Source organism: Amia ocellicauda, chromosome 5 (assembly GCF_036373705.1).
Source record: "Amia ocellicauda isolate fAmiCal2 chromosome 5, fAmiCal2.hap1, whole genome shotgun sequence".
NCBI lineage: Eukaryota > Metazoa > Chordata > Actinopteri > Amiiformes > Amiidae > Amia > Amia ocellicauda.
This window is the reverse complement of record NC_089854.1, coordinates 37877682-37894888: the sequence shown is the minus strand read 5'-3', so window position 1 is coordinate 37894888 and position 17207 is coordinate 37877682. Positions and strand designations below refer to the sequence as shown.

Genomic DNA, 17207 nt, shown 5'->3' with positions numbered 1-17207 from the left:
GCTTTGGTAATACTGAACATATGTGCAGGCTCCTTCTACTGTTTAGAGAAGGTGAAAATAAACTGCATTTGAACTATTCAGCAAAACGAAACAATATGATCACCACTGATATTAAATCATTTAATTCTATTTAATTCTCTTTTTGTTGCCGTTTGTTTTTATACGGCTCCTGTCACATAATTGAATAGATGCATGAAAGCTGGATTCTTCAAATGATGAAAAGAGACAAACATTGTGGTCCTTAAATAGCACTGAATATGCACTAATGAGGGTTATAAGGGTTAGACCTGGTTTACCGCTTCACATTTATTTATAATCCACAGCAATGACTATACTGCAATCTGGACTTTTACTATGTGGTGAGAAATAGGTACTATTCAGAAGCAGTTGTAAAACCGTTTTATTAGTATTATTTTAACTGTCAAAAGATGCATATCTACAGGGACTGTTAACTATCTGCTAAATCCTCAACTAAAAGGCATATTTACATACATAATGATTCATCTAAAAAGTACATGTAAAATAAAGTCCTGAGGGTCAAAGTGCCATCTCTAAACCCATTAAAAGCACTGTGTTCTCTCATTTGAATTCTACACAGATAATTCTAGTCCAGAACATCTTCCTGCTTACCTAAAGCACCTGTAATATTGCCATGATTTATAATTCATTACACATTTTGTGTCTTGATTTGATTTGATTCACAGCAGATAACCTGCTGACAACAACACGTCTGGAAGATAATCACAGAGGTACAAATTATTTGCTCCCTACTGCTACAGAAGTCATAAATATAACTCTCCAAAGATTGCAACAATTCACTGTGGAAAACTTTACAAATATTAACAAATATTTCAATGCCATAACCTGAAACACCAAAGTAAAAAGATGCTTTACACTAGCGGCATAATCAATATTTAATTCACAGCTTATATATATACAATGCAAAGTGGAAGTTTTGATGTTGAAACAGAATCTGCCTGCTGTTTTCAAGGTTTTTTTAATAAAGATTTATTTCACTCTGTGATCAATTTAACTGTTTTAATTAATATATTTTTTTAAACAGAAAATCTACATATAAATCTCAACAATTGAAAATCATACAATTTCAACATATTGCATAATTATAAAACATACAAGAATATACAATTCAATACTAATGTAATTTAAATGTATAACATATTGAAAATTAGAAAATAAATGAAGGACTAGTTCTAGAATTGTCCCCCAAAGAATTCCCTCACGTTAATGTTTTGATAATCAGTTTGTTTGTTGCCTTAATTTATGTGTGTTAATTATACCATGTCCTGTCCTTTAATACCACTTCCCCAACCAGAAATACACAAACTGTATTTATAGTTCCTGCCTGGATTAATCATCAACTTATTTAAGAATATTTTAGCCGGCTGAGACGACATTTGAACTTCAGCTGGAAACTGGCCCTATCATTATCTAATGCCGAAGCAGAAGGCTGATGTTTGCTCTGTTGAATGTTTTTTTTTTTGTTTGTTTTCAGCCTAGAACCATTTTCCTAGCATTCCTGTTACAGGGCCAGAGAATCCACACGTAGATTTTGCTCGCAAATTTGTGCATCTACAAATCGGACTGAATTTCAACTGGAAGGAATAAACTGCATTGATAATTTATTGGTTATTTAAAGTAGTTGCTGTTTTTGTCTGAACTGTTGGATAATGCTATCTCATGTCCCTTGCTCTAAAAATGTAATTTGTTTAACTCTCTTATTTGTGCACCAACTAAGTTTGTGTCATAGAAAGCGGCTATATACAAATTACTGCTGTTCACTTTAATTTACAGCTAATATAAAATTATAGCTTATATATCTATATTCTGTAATTATATTGTCACCTTTTGTACATCATTAATATATAAAATATATATACAAATAACGAGTCATCATTGACAAGGCTGGAAATCTATATTAATTATTAAAACTGACTAAAGGAATGTAACATGTAAGGAACCCATGGAAAGACTCTTTACAAATTGAAGATAACATGCTTAAGTATGTTAATTGAAGAATAAATCTCCATTTGTATAAATAATAATGCAAAAAATATCATACTCTAAAGACAGTGATTTTCAAAGATCAGTACATGTCCTGTCTCACTATTTATTAATTGCATATCTCATAATTACAGCTTAGATTAGAAAATGGATTAGAGCAAGAATAAGTGGCCTCTTGGCTCACAGAATGCCTGGCTCCATTTCAGAACACCTGAACACAGCTCTGCATTAACATTCCTCCAGTGTAGCGCTCGAATATGATTTCTTATCCTTTATAGATGTAACACTAACCCACTTCAAATGGGATTATTACAGCAGGAAAATGAAAGGCTGTTTCTGTGCATCCCAGTGGACAGGAGAGAGCTGCACGATTCCCTTTCTAAACCAAAACCATTTTTATTTGAAAGATATTCAAATTTGAGTGGAAACGTTTGGTTCAGAAAGGGATGAGAACCAAGCCAAACAAAACTCTGGTGTCACTTTTAGTCTCCCCATTGGAATGTGTGAATCCACCAATCATCATGTATGTACTCTGCCCCACCCCTTTCATAATGTCCCCGCCCATTCATACTTCAATCTTGCGGGAATCAGTTTTTACACAATACATTTCTATTCAGCAACACATTTCTCTCACTCATCTATCAAACTTTAAATCCAGGCTGAAGTCACTCTACAAAGCCTGTACATATAATGTCACATGACATCCAAAGCTGTGCAATATTTATCAGGCTAGTGGATTTTCTGGTACCTAAAAAGAGACAGTTGTTATCTGCAGTATACTGAATAACTGTAATATACTAATAATATATGAAATCAATGTAGGCATCTTGTCAGTTTATATAATGCAGTTATTAATGGTTTATCCTAACGGAATGGCAGAATCTTTTTATCTAGTCGCTTTTTACAAGCTTTGTGATTCAATAATTAAACTGTTTATGAAATATTCCAATGAACAGACAGCCAGTGTAAACTAATAAGTCCATTAAAGTGTAATAAGCTGTTTACATGTCACTGATCCACATCCATCTGCCTTGATTAACCGAATGAGCTTGAATACTCGTATTAATGCTGGTTAATCATCCCTGACATAGAGCATCAGAAAGAGACAGATGTCAATATATACACTAAGAGTAAAAAATCTTAGAACATGACTACACAAAACAAGACAATGTCATACAATAACATTTTCATATCACATATGTTAATATGCCAATCTGTAGGATGTCCTACTATGAGAGAAAAATTTGTGAAATAACAGGGAAAGAAATGTCGGCAAGAATTAATAATCACGTGTAATATACTGGTGTTAGGAGTCTGTTTCCATTACATTTCCATTCTATTTGAATACAGCTGTGATCTCTGTTTCTGACATTGAATAGTTTAGGCCTAGTGGATCATGGGTTAACTTTGGTACAGTTTAATTTAAAGGTTCCATAGGGGTTTCTGCAGGTTACAGTGGTTCAAGTAAGTATTTTTTTTACAGAGAGTGTAAATAGTAAGTTGAGCCCAGGTAAAGGGGAAATTGACTGGAACACAATTAAACTGTGTAACATCAGCACAATGGGCAGAAGAAGATTGCTATTTTCTGCGTATTAAACAAGGTGTGTGCAAGCTGTTAAGTACAATATATTTCTTATCTCTTGTACAAAAACACACAACACCATTTAATATTGTATTTATTATTGTGTCTCACATAACACAAGAGGTGAGAAGTGATGTTACATACAGACATTTTATTTCAGGGGTAAAGTGTTGGCTAGGTCAAACAAGATCTTCAACCATAGTAAAAATATTCCATCTTAAGAAGAGGAATCCAGGCTGCTACTAAATACTTATTTTATAGTGTACTGGTGGTAGTGTAATTTTTGTGTATCCAGCCCAAAATAAATGTTGTTAATGTAGACAAATCAATTATAGTTCATAAACCTATCATTTATTTCAGAAAGCGCTCACTTTAATGAACCTGCAGATTTTCTTTAATTACTTTTTAAATTTACACTGTGTTTTCAAATTAGTAAAACAAAAAAATCAATGAAGATCCATAAGTAAATGTGCTTAAGTGACCTTAAAGAAACCTTGGCAAACACGATTATGAAACACCCTAAATTACGTTATGTGAAAACATGGCATTTTCCATTAGCATAGAGCTAAGAAAATGATATGCTGATTATCTTGTTATTATTCTGGATAGCTGTAATAACATGGTTTTACAGTAGATGCCTATATGAGGGTGCTTGAACTCAACTCAAACTGAAGGCGGAAAGGTTGGGAGATAAACACGTCTCGCCTAAGTGTGCGAGGAAGATTCATTTTTAAAAAACAAAGCTCCTTCAAATAAGAAAAGGCCTGATATCAAAGGCAATGTAAGTGGAGATTATTTCTGCTGAATGCAACTTGAATCATCGAGCAGCTCTTTAATTGTAACTTAAATCCTCACTCTTTAGTATCTGACAATTTGCTCTCAAGATATTTGAATATAAGCCTGGGTTTGTACTGTAGATTTTAAGTTATTTCTTGACATATTTAAACAAAGAATACTGTGTTACTACAGTTATTACAGATAATTGAATTACTAGTGGGGACCTGATGACTTTTGCACAGACCCCCTCACTCACTAAAAGAAAAAGTGCAATCCAAATGTATTTCACTCACCATTTACAAGACAAACACCATTAATCAAACTTTCATTTTAGTTTCATACCAAAGACAAATGAATGTGGATCAACACAAAAACAAAATCCATGGAGTTCAATTACATTAAAAGTCAAAAGGCCTTATTTATCTAAATTAATATTTCTATGTATGCAACTTTTGGCATAAAACAAATACTAAATGGATTAGTTTAGTCAACCTAACAGAACATAAAGAAAAAAAATATACTGTACTTTTTCCAAAACAAATCCAGAAAGGTGCCAATTTTATTTTATGTAATATTATATACATGCAAAAATATATATTGGGACTTCTCATGTGAATAGGTTCATGAATGTCACATGCAAAATGTACACTTCAGTAATATAATCTACATTTCAGAAATTCTTGAAGAAATACCACATCTCTAAAATAAGTTGTGTGAAATGGTGACAACAGTGCTGTATTGTTAACTAAGAACAGGGAAGATGATGTTATTGTTTCACTAAGGCTTGATTTGAAGATCTCCACATTGAATAACATCTCTGCTATGTTTTCACACAGTGAGTTAAGAAAGATAAAGAGGTTAAATTTATTGTAAGAGGAATGAAGCACTGCCTCAATTTAAGCTGTCTTCGGTTTATTATTTAACTACTATTGACAGGATAAGATTATTTTATTGCTGAAGCCAGGAAAAGTGGTAACACTGCTATCGCCATGGAGTTTTTTTTTCATTTCTGGTCAGGCAGAAAACATAATAAATGATACGTCTATAAACAGATCATGCAACTGGAGTTCAATAACTATAATAACGTAGTGCCTGTCCTGACCACATTATTGTACCTGAAGGTAAAAACAAAAACACACACGAATCTTATGTGCTGGCTTGTCACGTCGGTTCATGATCTGATGCCTTTTAGTCCCCTTTCCATTCATTTATTACCAGGGAACCTTAGTTTTCACAATATTAAATATCAGTCTATAGTCCCAGTGAAGCGATGGTACAACACAATTTGACAGCTCTCTCCAAAAAGATCAATAATGGCTTAGAACAAAACATAAGAAGAAAAGAGATTGGTAAACGATGGCTCAGCATCTAGTGTGGGATAATCTGTGATGCCTAGAATTCCACTAATTAGGTCCCTGGATGTTTAACATTTATAGCAGATGTGCTAATTGAACCCTACTACTCCCAATTTAAATAACTACATTAAAGGAATTGAGTACAGTGCAGGAGGCTAAAATGTAACAATTTTTATTTTCCTATTGCCCGCACATGTTCAAATGATACAAATATGATCCTTTAAAAGGCTTGTAAGAAATCTCTCCTTAAAGACAGTACAAAATAAAATATAAAAATGAGTGCCTCATGTAGTAAATGCAAGATCTATTAAAATACCACTACTAAATGATACCATATGTGTAGCCAAACCAGAATCGCTGAGGTACTTCCAGTTTTTGTTTATTGCCTGCAATGTCTTTTTTCAAACAAATGCAATGTCTTTGTTTCATTATATCTTGACAACAATGTAAACTTCATGTACCATGTCAGGTTTGGTCATTATACTGTGTTCATTACATTTGTTGCATGAATGGCATTTACATTTATTTATTTTTTGCTTATACCCCATGTTGTTTCACTAAATCACTAAATTATCAATTACAGAAATGTACTAATGTGTAATAAAATTGTATTGTCTGTGCATACCTTGAGAAAATAATATCATGCAATTTCATAGTGTAGCTATTTATTGTATATCAAATAAATAGGAAATTAATAAAATGTGTATATCCTCATTGCAATTCAATGCATGAGACCAGTGCTGCAAAATGTTTGCTATTTTCACCTAATACACCTTGTGTTGCCTGTAGCCTGGAGTTAAAATGCATTAATACAGTTGTTGTTTTTCATTTATTTACACATCCTACCTAACAACTTCCAAGTGAAAAAAATCTAGAACTGTGTAGAAAAGTAATTAAAAATAAAAACAGAAATAGCTTGGTTGGATAAGTGTCCATCCCCCTTGTAATAGCAATCCTAAATTAGCTCAGGTGTAAGCAATCACCTTCAAAATTACACACCAAATTAAGTGGCCTCCACCTGTGTTAAATTGTAGTGATGCACATGATTTCAGGATACATTTTGCAATTCCTGTAGGTTTCCTCTGCTGGGTAGTGCATTTCAAAGGAAAGACTCAACCATGAGCACCAAGGAGCTTACAAAAGAACCCTGGGAGAACACTGCTGAAAGGCACTGTTGATGGGAATGAAAAAATATAAAAGGCCTTGAATATGCCTTGGAGCACGGCCAAGATGATTATAAAGTGTAAGGTATATGGCACCACCAAAACACTGTATAGATCAGGCTATCCCTCCAAACTAGATGATATAGCAAGAAGGAGATGGTTCAAATAGGATACCAAGAGGCCAGTGGCAACTTTTCAAGAGCTACAGGCTTTTATTGCCTTTAGGACAGGTCAAGGTGTCAGTGTAGATGGTCAAAAATAAAGGATCAAAGGATCAAAGCATTGAAAAGGCTTTGAGGAAAACCTGCTGTACTCTGCAAGAAAGTTGAAACTGGGATGGAAGTTCACCTTTCAGCATGACAATGACCCAAAGCACACAGACTAAACTACACTGGAGTGGCTAAGGAACAAAAAGGTACATTTCCTTAAGTGGTCCAGTCAGAGCCCCGACCTAAATCCAATTGAAAATGTGTGGCATGACTTTAAGATTGCTGTCTATCAACACTCCCCAAGGAACTCTACAGAGATTAGACAGTTTTATAAAGAAGAATGGACAGAAATAGCCAAATCTAGGTGTGCAAAGTTGGTAGGGACCTATCCCAAATGAGCTGTAAATGTTGCCAAAGGAGCTTCCATCAAGTATTAACTATGGGGGGAGGAGATAGTTCAGTTTTGTCTTTTTAATATATATAATTCACAATAAAAACTGTTTTGTGTAGAGTATGGTGTGTAGATAATTGGAACAAATCCTAATTTAAATGCATGAATATGAGGCACTGACACCAGAACATTTGGAAAAAGTTCAAGGGTATGTTTCACCCTTTCTTGTAATTTCTTTACATATCATGCAGCACATCAACAGATTGCACCTCTACAGGAACACATTTCCAATAATGCCATTTCTGCTTCAAATAGTAGTAAAACGATGCATTAGGATATTTTCTACGTATTTGATTGAACACAATTTCTAAAAAAAAAAAAAAAGTACAATTTAAATAATAGGCCATTTAGTTGCCTTAAACTATTAAGGAATTAATGATTCAGACAACTGCCATTCCCAATGATAAAGCTGCAATAAACTTCAAGAAATAGCTTCCAGGACCTAAACAAGCTCAATCAATGACAATCAAGTACCTCAGACAGCTGGCCTTAATCTTTGTATCACTAAAACCTTGTGTTTCCAAGTTTGTGCTTTATTATGAATGTACGTTCAATGTATTTTTTATATTTTAAAGGCTTATGATCAAATTATATTTATGATCAAATTGACGCTATCGAAACACAGACACACACACAAAAAGAAGAACCAGCTTTTATTTTAAGTACACTTATGCTGCAAATACCTCAAATGTATAGGAACATGACTATTATTGAAGTGGCAATACATATGTATATGTGTGTTAAATATGCATATAGTTAATTAGGAAGACGTAGGACATTGTATAATTTATTCGCTCTAGATCAGAATGGATAAAATTGCAATTCTACACAGGTCACTGCAGACCGATATTGGGAGAATAGTATATTTGCTCCTAATAATTACCACACTGGTTACAATCCCATTTAACAAATTAAATTACAGGACTTGTTTGTATTACCACATGTTGAATATAAAGATAATCTTTTCTTTAAAATGATGACACAATTAATAAGCCTTTCATAACATGTCAGCTAAAGCACACAGCCAGCCAATTTCGATGCCTACTTTCAGTTAAAGAACATGTTTTCTCCTTTTTGTAGACAGTAATACATTTCGCAGCAATCCCATTTACCACGATAAGAAAATGAACGAATATATACAAAAGCAGCTTCAAAATGAGAGGGTCTAATTGCCAGTAGAATCAGGAAGCTTTTATCTCTCAGCATTTTTATGGTCTTTTTCAAAACTGTACACATATCAAAGCAGCTACAACTATAACCTGCAAAGTGACACCATGAAAGTACACTTTGTATTGAAACGTACTACATTTCACTTGCCCGGGTTTTCGCATGTTTTTCAATTAGATGAATAAGTTGAGCGATGGCATTTTGAACTAAGACCATCATTTATTTGTCAGTCACGCTGTTGACACACTGCTGGGCAAGTGGCAGCCATGCTGGAAGTCCATGCATTAAGAGTCAGGAGAGCGAGATAATCAAGCTTCAGGTAGCTGGCCTGAAGTCAAAAGATCTGCTAATCAATCACATTGTCACCATGTTCCTGATTTTGTGGAAACCACAGTTCCTATCACTACTTTATGAAAATATCTGAAATATGAAAACATCTAACAAAATAACATAAATTCACAAAATGGAAGGCTCCTGAGTTCTTCCAAGGAAAAGCAAACAACTAGTGCATTCTGGGAGCGGCCAATTTGAATTCACTCCTACAAACCACCTCCTAGTTGTTGTTTTGTTTTAGATTCCCTGGGGCAGTTGCAAACTAGAGTGCAAATGCAGTATTACAAAGTTGGCTCAACAAGGTCTAGACCACAATGAAGAGAATAACTTCACAAATGTGGCCAAAATACTTTAGGCAAGATTTGAGGATGGAAATCGCCATAGTTTTGGGAAACCAGACACGCTCTTCCACGCAAGACGTCTTGGGGGGGGAAAGTGTGAACATCCGTTTCTGACAGTTAGTGCAACTGAAACAGCAGTGAACAGGGATGAAGAATAAATGTCTATTGTTAACTGATGTGTACAAGAGGACAAGAAATATTATTCTATTCTATTCTATTTTCTCAAAAGCAAAAGAAAAACAATCATTGAGCTCCAAGCCAACCACCAGATTCTTGCTTTTTTTTGGGGGTTTGTCTCCAAATACAAAGTCACTTAGAGATGCCCTTGCAATCATAAAGAGGGTCTTAACTGGTATGGTCCAGGATATAAAGGTGGGCACACTGCTTTAAAAAGTCACAACAAAACAAGATGTTCCAGGAAATGTAGTAAAGATGTTCCTCAGGCAAAAGTGTCATTTAAATATTTTTTTCTTCTGGTTCTTTTACAGCATATGTGTAATCCTTCACGATGTATACAATAAAAAGGTACTTTGATTAATATATATTTAAATCTATATTTAAACTCTGGTAACAGAGAAAAAAAAAACATAGGAAGTTTTATGTTTGAGTTTTAGATTTATAATTAGAAACATGCTTATAGGGATTGCAAGGGCAGTCATCCTCAGTGGAGGGGATGTCCACAGACTGGCCAAGCCACAAGAGAAATACTGCCTTTGTATTACCCCTGCTGTGGGAATCGGAGGATGGGTGGGCGGGCTTCATTTTCTATAGAAATACTGACAGATCACCATCCATGACTCTCCTATGCCCCAAATCATTAAAGACCACTGTATTTTGGCTTGACTTGTAAACAGCTCAATGTAAAATCTGTCAAACATACATGACCACTGTCAGAGAAGTGTGAAGAGCTAGACTTAAGAGTGATAAAAAGGCTAGTGTTCCAAATTACAGCATGGCACGGTAGCTTTAAAATACTTGCACTGTAGGGAATTCATTACACAAACCTGGATGTCGATGAAATAATAATCAAAGATCAGACTAACTCCGAAAATGCTTTATATACTAGCGATGCACTGGCATCTGAATTGTGCACAGAGAATCAAGTGAGGCAAAAAAATAAACGCCAGCTGCTTAGGTATCATTTAGACTTATTTACACTTTATTTATACTGGCAAAAAAAAAAAAGAAAGGTGTATGTCACTAAGAGACTAAATGACCTATCCCCTGGCAGGAATTAAACCTTTTCTGACTCTTTTGCAACATAATTAAATGGCCCACAGGAATAAGGCAGGTCTCCGTTTTTTGTTTTTATTAATGCCATTGTTAAGAGATATAAACTTTGGCAAAGGGGAAGAGTAAACCTCTTACAAGCATATGTGATGCAGCAATAAAATGTGTCATTGCATCTAACAGATCAAGTAATGACCTACATATACACATAACACTAGTAACAGCTGTACCGAATAATTTGATTACATTCCAGTTATTATGCCATTAAAATAAATGTGGCACAGCCCAAGTTAAAATGCCAGTGAAATGTAACCATTGTTAGAGTATATTTCATTTTGAAATGGAAATAAACATATGCATAAGCCAGTTGTTTAGATTTGATTAGATTTAGTCTAGATTTCAGTATGATTCACAGACGTTCCTTTACATTTTAACTGCCTGCGTATATTCAACTCTAAGCCAGTTAGTTGAAAAGAAAGTTTACTTTTTTAAAAGCACTGAATAATTCCAAGACGAATTTTATACCTAAAGCCCATGATAATTTCTAAATTGAATTTATCCGATTAATTAAATTCAGCTTATTCACGGCCTGTGTGTATCTGCCTTTCTTTCTGTGCCTTGAGATGTCTGTAAGCAGACAGAGACACTCCGTTCTCAAAACATTTGGTTTCCCTTGCCTTGACACTTTCAGGGGATGAGCAAAACATGGCTACATTGAAAACAAACCTTCCTGTTGTTTCGGAGAGTTGTCCACAGTGGTGAGGTGGAATTGTACCAAAGGGTATGACACAATTACTCATTAGCTATAGTTGATTATTCAGTAGCCAATGTTAATCAGCATGTAATGAATTTTCATTGATTCCTCCCGTATATGGACTTTTTCTTTGTTCTGTCTTGAGGTCTCGAAATTTCCTTGTTTTCCATGAAAACATACATGAAATGAGTTTGAATAGGAAATATAGTCATTGACAAGATTAGAAAATGAAATTGAAATTGCGTCCTTCAAACTTTGCTTTCGTTAAAGAATCCTCCATTTGCAGCAATTACAGCCTTGCAGACCTTTGGCATTCTAGTTGTCAATTTGTTGAGGTAATCTGAAGCACCTCCCAAAAGTTGGATTGGCTTGATAGGCACTTCTTAAGTACCATATGGCCAAGCTGCTCCCACAGCAGCTCAGTAGGGTTGAGATAGGATGACTGTGCTGGTCACTATAGAAAGAATACCAGCGGACTGCTTCTTCCCTAAATAGTTCTTGCATAGTTTGGAGCTGTGCTTTGGGTCATTTTCCTGTTGTAGGAGGAAACTGGCTCCAATCAAGTGCTGTCCACAGGGTACGGCATGGTGTTGCAAATGATAGCGTGATAGCCTTCTTTCTTCAAGATCCCTTTTACCCTGTACAAATCTCCCACTTTACCACCACCACAGCACCCCCAGACCATCACATTGCTGTCCCCTGCAGATGGCATCAAGCACTCCTCCAGCATGTTTTCATTTGGTCTGTACCTCACAAATGTTCTTCTTTGTGATCTGAACACCTCGTCTGTCCACAACACTTTTTTCCAATCTTCCTCTGTCCAGTGTCTGTGTTCTTTCGTCCATCTTAATCTTTGGTTTTTATTGTCCAGTCTGAGATATGGGTTTTTCTTTGCAACTCTGCCTAGAAGGCCAGCATCCCGGAGTCGCCTCATCACTGTTGACGCTGAGACTGGTGTTTTGCGGGGACTATTTAATGAAGCTGCCAGTTGAGGACCTGTGAGGCGTCTGTTTCTCAAACTAGACACTCTAATGTATTTGTCCTCTTGCTCAGTTGTGCACCAGGGCCTCTTTCTATTCTGGTTAGAGCCAGTTTGCGCTGTTCTGTGAAGGGAGTAGTACACAGCATTGTATGAGATCTTTGTTTTTTTGGCAATTTCTCACATGGAATAGCCTTCATTTCTCAGAAAAAGTATAGACTGACGAGTTTCAGAAGAAAGTTCTTTGTTTCTGGCCATTTTGAGCCTGTAATCAAACCCACAATTGCTGATGCTCCAGATACTCAACTAGTCTAAAGAAGGCCAGTTTTATTGCTTATTTAATCAGCACAACAGTTTTCAGCTGTGCTAACATAATTGCAAAAGGGTTTTCTAATGATCAATTAGCCTTTTAAAATGATAAACTTGGATTAGCAAACACAACGTGCCATTGGAACACAGGACTGATGGTTGCTGATAACGGGCCTCTGTACGCCCATGTAGATATTACATTACAAATCAGCCGTTTCCAGCTACAATAGTCATTTACAACATTAACAATGTCTACACTGTATTTCTGATCAATTTGATATTATTTTAATGGACCAAAAATTAGCTTTTGTTTTTGAAAAAACAAGGACATTTCTAAGTGACCCCAAACTTTTGAACGGTAGTGTATTTTTGCTCAGGGCTCAAAACTTTCCCTGAGTCCAGTATCCTCTGCAACTCTGTCACCTGTTTCTCTATATTATTTTAAACCATTATCTAATAAACATCTTATCGATTCACTATGGTCCTGTGGATTTCTTACAAATTGGATTTCTTATAAATTGGTGAGCCAGCCAGGTGGGGATTTCCCTGCAACCATCAGCTGTTTTGATGGTATGTTTCATTATCTAAAGTTTTAATTTGTTACAAAGCATGCAGGGAAAGATACCGGGCTGGTCCCATGCTAAACATGACAGCATTCAACTCCTCTCATACATAGGAGAGATAAAATAATAGGGATTCCCCTCTCTAGATAACCAGGACTTTAGTAGCATTGTTATTGTGAGGCCAGCAGTAGAGTTGCTGGATTTTGGTGTGAGTATAATCATGAGTACTTGATATCCAAGAATACAGCAGGTGGGCTGCGAAGTTTCACAGCACTCGAGTCCGAGGTATCAGGTTATTTGGAGCTGATAAGTCTAGGACTGCAAGGAAGCCTAGCTTGTCAGAGTACAATTTGCCTAGGGTAATCTGCAGCTCCACAGTGGACTGGAAAGCATGTCATAGGAAAACAGTACTGATAAGGAGCAGGCTCTGCTCTCTACAACATTGACAGTATGTTGTATGCGGTTCAATAGTCTTTCAGTGGTGGAAGACTCAGATATCTGAAGGGTGGAGGCATTGTTGATAAGCACCGTACTAATTCTGCAATATATACCCCAACACTGAACCCAACTACTAAATACGTAGCAGAAAGTGTGAGAAGTCTCAAGCTGTGAGGTTCAAAGCATATTGGAGGAGTGAACCAATAGGGATCATTGTAGAGGGGGTCAAACAGATCACATTCAAACTGGTACAGAAATACCAGTAAACTGAAGGAATTCTTTGCAGATTTGAATAAACATGGCCCTGAAGAGGATTTCTCACAAGCCTAAGGGCAAGTACAATTTATCCATTGGGTACATCTATAAAGAACACAGACCCAGTCCCAAGACAGCACTTGTTCAATAAAACTTGATAAAAAAACACCCTTCACTGCTCTGTCTTTCTGTAGTAATGTGAATTTTTAAAACATTTTCATGACTCGAAGAAAAAAATCCCAACAGGGACTAGTAGTGTGTGAATTCATAGAAAATGTATTGGAATGAATAAGGAGTTCTTCTGCCAAATCAAAACTTCAGTTTAAAATGCATGCGACTTTTTTTACTTTAAGAAATTCCAGTGAGGCCACTGCAGATCGGTCTATGACTCACAGTTTCACTTCAGACTCTCACATACTGCAGGGCTGCTAAGAGATATATAGGTTCATCACACTTTCATCACAGCAGAACAGATCTTCAGCTCAAGGCAGAACCACATTCTAACCTTCCATTAACTAAGTGTCTTATCACCGCCTCTCCTCCATACACCGATTCAAGTTAAGACTGAAACGCCAAGCAACAAACAGCATCAGTGAGAGTAGGATGCCACCATGGTGCTCATAATGAACGTGTATTTTGTACGCATCATAAAACATTCATAACATATCCATCGTTGGATCCAGTCATTTTTTTTAAAGCACTCGTGTTTCACAATCTGAGACAAAAGCATTGGTCGCATCAGTTATTCAGGTGCTCTATTTACAGCACTAACATGCCAGGGTCCATATTTTCCTTCCCATTTACAAATTGCCCTGTCTGAAGCATTATAATTTTTTTCTAACTCATCCTCTAAGCTGATTACTGCAGATCATTTTGATTAGGCAGGCTGCATTGTTTATCCTCTTGTGCCAATATGAATGACCTAATATGGAGACGATACTGAAAAAAACGTGCTAAACTGTTTTTCACATTTCTTCCACTTTTTAGATGAAACACAAACTCAAAATCAAGTGAAAGGGCACTTCATTTAATGTAGCATCATTGTAGTATCACCTAACTTCTGTTTTCAGTCAAGTTACCCCCTCAACAAAATCTCACACTGTCTTCTGTCCTTAATCTTAGTTCATTTACTTCAGCTGAGACTTCTACTGCACGCCATATTTTCATTCTTTTGCACTGATTGTGACGTGTTTGTTGAAAGGCACATTTTTCTTGACAACTGTTAGTCGCCCTGGGAAAAGGCATCTGCTGAGCAATAAATAGCAAAGATAATAAAGTGTCTATTTTCAAGGAACCTCTCTTGTTTCAGTCTGTTCTCAGGGATTTTTTTCCAACTTGGAACAGTTTTCTTCCCAACACTTTCACACTGTATCACTGTCATTTACACAGCACAGCACCTCTGCTCACACTGCATGACAGAATCCATAAAAACATACAGCATTTTAAGCTTCAGGGAAATATAATGTATGGCCTACTTTAAGAAGCATATACATCAGTGGTTAAATGTTTAAACACTCAACTCTCTGCTAGCTTTCTAGCTGGAGAGAGCTGAACGTGACCTCGCGCTACACTGTGTCTGAAACACAATATAAGGCGAACACTTTTTCCACAACTTAGAAAAGGGCATTTCAAATTAACAAGCAGAGACTGTTACAAGAGGTTACGGCCTTGTCTATAAGTATATGGCATGACTGATTTTAATCCATTAACTCATCATTATAAATCTGGTCTTCAGGCACTCAGCAAGAGGGGAGCAGCACATAACAGACTCACAGATGGCAGGAGAAGACTTCACATTTAAGCCAAAGCAAATCGCTCTTACTAAACGATGTATTACCTGAATGTCTTCCCACAAAAGCTCTGTAGAAAGCTATGGTACATCACTTAGTAGTTCAAAACAGAGACTGCGTTTATTGTCTCAGTTTTTGCAAATGACAGACAACTAATAAAGACAATCCTGAATTTAACTGTGTTTTTCAAGACTATGCTACACATATACTTGACACACAGAAGACAATTTAACATCAAGACATCAGTTGGCTATAATTTGTCAACCCATACATTCGTTGAACTAAAAAAATCACAATTTTCAAACCTTATATATGAGATTCTTACAGATAACACAGTAATATAAATATGTAGAACATAACAAATAAAAGTGCTCCCAGTTTTTAGCACCACGGAAATATGTTTCCTGAACTGTACATCCCAAAATCAGTGCAATGAATATTATAGTGTTACTCAAGACATTCCTCACTACATAAATATTTAAAAGCCTGAGAGCATGAAGAAAAATACATAAATTTGTGTTGTATTGGTACTGAGCACACCCTCTCCAATTTGCTTTGTTTATTGATGTTTTCTAAAAATGATTCAAATGTAACAAAATCATACTGACACTGGACACAGTTTGATTAATTGTACATACAAATATTTTAAAACACACAGTGAAAGAACATAATTAAAGAATCAATTCGATTTTTTGTTTCTGTAAAAAATAAAACAAAATCACAAACACAGACAAGGTTTAAACTTCTACCACTGCAGAAATAACACATTTGAAAAGACAATGTTATGCTATGGATGTTCAGATAATACGGGGATTCTTATGGTCAAGACAATTACGTTTTCTGTTTTATTTTAAGGCACTGACAATTTGATATGATGGATTAAACGTGAAAGAACACTCCTCAGATTGTTGAAACTAATTACCAGTCCTGCATAATACAGCCCAACGTTTTGTGATAGAAAGACGACACTTACTTCAATTCAGTTCGAGTACAGTGTTCCCAACACACGGTTTATAGAAGCAATAAAGGCAGAAACATGTCACTTTCTCTATGAGGGGAGAATTTTTTAGGAATCCATGGCAGACAAGGGACTCTATTCCTTCAGTGCATGCTACTGATGCTCTATATGTCAAACTGGAGGCGCACAGAAGGCTACACTTGAATTTACTCAAATGAGGATTATTCTGAAGTGTATGCTTTGATGGCTCAGTGTATCAAGTTTAAGTTAAAAGGATGCAGACAAATGAACAGCATTAGATGTTAGAAGCAGGCAGAGAGATGAGCACACTGTGTTCTGAACTGCGAGCAAATAACCTAGATGTAAATAATAGCAGGAAAAGGTTGTACATACAAAAGCCGTACGAGGCAGGAGTCAGCACCAAGCAATTCAACACTAATTGTTAGACATTCTCCCCCCAATTCCTCCAAAAATAGATTTGATTTATTTTATATACCCCATCTCTTTAGTTTTCCTTAACTCTATTGTCAA

The 17207-nt window shown here is 35.9% G+C and overlaps 1 protein-coding gene across 3 annotated transcripts in view; it reads right to left on the bottom strand.

Moving 5' to 3' along the window:
- sfmbt2 (Scm like with four mbt domains 2) overlaps nt 1-17207 on the bottom strand; it is an 86657-nt gene that overhangs the window by 42205 nt on the left and 27245 nt on the right. The window lies entirely within an intron of this gene.